The sequence below is a fragment of the Sapajus apella genome, unplaced genomic scaffold (genome assembly GCF_009761245.1).
Source record: "Sapajus apella isolate SASKATOON/1434 unplaced genomic scaffold, GSC_monkey_1.0 scaffold7686, whole genome shotgun sequence".
NCBI classification, from domain to species: Eukaryota; Metazoa; Chordata; class Mammalia; order Primates; family Cebidae; genus Sapajus; species Sapajus apella.
Window position 1 is genome coordinate 1 of NW_022444610.1, and position 3,166 is coordinate 3,166.

The following is a 3,166-nucleotide window of genomic DNA, read 5'->3' on the forward strand; positions in this document are numbered from 1 at the left end:
CACCCAACCATCCATCCATCTATCCATCTGCTCATTCATCCATCCACACATCTATCCACCCAACCAACCAACCTCCATCTATCCATCCATCCATCCATCCATCCCCATACATACATATTAGAATGGTAGAATCGCAACCAGAATTCAAGACTTGCAAATCCTGGTGCAATACTTATTATTCTTACTCATTTTTAAATGTCAATATCTATTATAGTTTTCAAAGTTGAGCACAATATAAGTATGTTTTCCTCTGAATTCCTGTTGTTCTCAATAACCTAGGAACTCAGCATCTCACAGAGGACACAGAAGAACCTCTGGTGCAAGATATTTCACTTGCAAACAAGCGGTTCCACAGTGAAATTCTGTGTGAACCAATGATGCATATTTAAGAATAATCATCCCTCCTTGTTGTTTCTTATGAGATTTGTAAGGCATGCTCCCACTTGCCAATACTATTTGACAACACACCACTCTGCCTCCTTTCTGTTTCCTCTAAGATGCCAACAATCCATTCAGGGTGATTTCTGTCTCTGTCTTTAAACCTTTTGGTATTTTAAGGATTTTCTAGTATGTCATTGTTTTAGTCATTTGAAAACAAAAGTTTTTTTTTTTTAAGGGCCAGATTACAGGGGACTGAATATGTGAACTTGTGTTTGTTTCCAAGCTCCCTGTTGAGGCTGTTCAACCAAAGAACCAATGTTTGGGGAAAGTCAATCCCAAGGCTGCAGCCTAAAGGAAGCTCTGTTCTATTCATTTTGACATTTGGTTTTTTTCAAAACATTTTCTCTTATTAAATTTATTATTAAAGGCCTTACTTTGAATGCATCATATTCCTTTTTGTTCTCCTCTTCAAATGCCAATGTTTTAACAATTTGAATTATCTGGCCTGGGAAAAGGTGGAGTTATCAACTTACAAGGTACATTTATTGACAATATGATTGTTACAGTCTAAACAACAGCACAAAATCAACCATGTACAGAGGTAACACAGTGAAATTAGTCCACGTTTTCTACACACTACAGGGTAGGAAAAGCTGGCTCTTAAGGCCCAGGGCTCACTTGATTATGCACTTGACAAATAGAAAGGAACAACCAGTATCAGCCTTTCTAAAAAAATACCAAAAAATAAAGAACATCAACATAATTAAGAACTTGCATCAACTAATGGGCAAAACAGCCAGCTAACATTAAATGGCAGTATCAAACTCACATATATTGTTATTAATTCTAAATTTAAATCGACTAAATCCCCCAATCCAAAGACACAGACAGGCAAAAAAAGCCAAGACCCATTGGTATGTTACATCCAGATCCATCTCACATGCAAGGATACACAAAGATTCAAAACAAAGGGATGGAGAAAAGTTTACCAACCAAATGGAGAGCAAAAATAAATAAATAGAAAGCAGGAGTTGCAATTTTTGCTGATAAAATAGACTTTAAAGAAACAAAGATCAAAAGAAGCAAAGAAGGATATTACATAATAAAAGGATCAATGTAACAAGAAGAGCTAACGATCCTAAATATATGTGCACCCAATACAGGAATACCCAGATATATAAGACTTATAAAGAGACTTGAACTCCCACACAATAATAGTGTGAGACTTCAACATCAATATTAGACAGATCAGTGAGACAGAAAGTTAACATCGATATCCAGGACTTGAACTCAGATCTGAAACAAGTAGACTTAATTAACATTTATAGAACTCTCCACTTTAAATACACAAAATATACACTCTTATCAGTACCACATCACGTCTATTTATAGTTTTAAATGAAATATTGGTTGGCTGCTTGTTAATTATTTTCTTCCCTCATTTTTTTTTATGTCTCTATTATTAAACACAATTACAGGCATACTGATTTTTAGACTGCATTCTAGCCCAGGCAATAAAGCAACACCCCTGTTCTCTCTCCCTCTTCCTCTCCCTCTTTCTTCCTCTCCTTCATTCTTTTTTCTTTTTCTTTTTTTTTATTCTTTCTCTTTCTTTCTCTCTTTCTTCCTCTGAAAAATAAAATAAAATAATTATGCAATTGTCAAGCATCTTCTGGTCTCGGGCGTCTGGCACTTCTTCTGGGGCTCCTGGAGGGCGGGGTCGGGCTGGTTCTTGTAATCCAGCGGCATGTGGAACAGCTCCTGCACACCCACACCTGCCCTGGCCGAGATCTCCGTGAAGGCACAATTCCACCCCAGCGCACAGGTGGCACCATCTCTCAGGGCCACCTCCAGGCGGGCGTCATCACTTTTATTTCCCAGCAGCACGATGGGGAACTTACGCAGGTTGCTACCTTTGATCTTGCAGATCGGCTCATAGAAGGCTTTCGGCTCTTCCAGGATTTCCTTCTAGGTGACTGAGTAGACCCGGACGAAGGCGTGGCCCTGGGCTGTAGCGCAGCGCTGCAGCGCGCGGTTGCGGTTGTGTCGCCACTCTTGCTGTCGGTGACGTGAAGGGAGAGCTCACCGTGGCCGCGGCCCAGCCTCTGGCAGTAAGCGTTTACAGTGGTTGGCAGGTACTCATGACGGAAGGGGCCGGTCGCCCCTTCTGCAGCAGCGTGCTTTTCCCCACACCAGCAGTGCCGACCACCACGACTCGGTAACCTCGGACATTTCTGTGGGGCTTGAAGGCCAGAGGATGAGCATTGTGGGCAGGGGCTGCAACCCCTCCAGCAGCTGCTGTTGTTCCTTGGAGCCAAAGCTAAGGCCACCCATTGCTGGGATTCGGAGGGGAGATGCACACACAAGTTCTCGCACACTTAGCTGGCAGCAGGAGACCCCCTTATCGGAGGCACGAACTAAGCAGCCTGGAAGACAAACGCGCTGCTCACAGAGATGGCCACAGCAACCAGCTGGACAGTCCAAGCACTCTCTGCTGCTTTAAATTCCGACATGATCACAGGAGCGGGGTGTGGGGGCGCAGGGAGTGTGGGTAACAGGCATAGATTCTGATTGTGCCATGCATGGTGGGAAAACAGCCCTGAGAGGCGGACCCAGCACAGAGCAGCCTGAGGTCCACCTGACATCTCCAACGCTTGAGTCCAGAAGTTCGGGGCAGGCTTACAAGTTGGGGAGGAATGATTAAACTGTGGATTTTTCTCACCAGCTCCTGGGTGACACACATTCTTGGGCATTTTCTCTTCCCTTAGTCCATGGTTAATAGAAG

The 3,166-nt window shown here is 43.2% G+C and overlaps 1 pseudogene; it reads right to left on the reverse strand.

Moving 5' to 3' along the window:
- Nucleotides 1–815: 815 nt before the first annotated feature.
- On the reverse strand, nt 816–2,715 carry LOC116548175 (annotated as a pseudogene).
- Nucleotides 2,716–3,166: the final 451 nt, after the last annotated feature.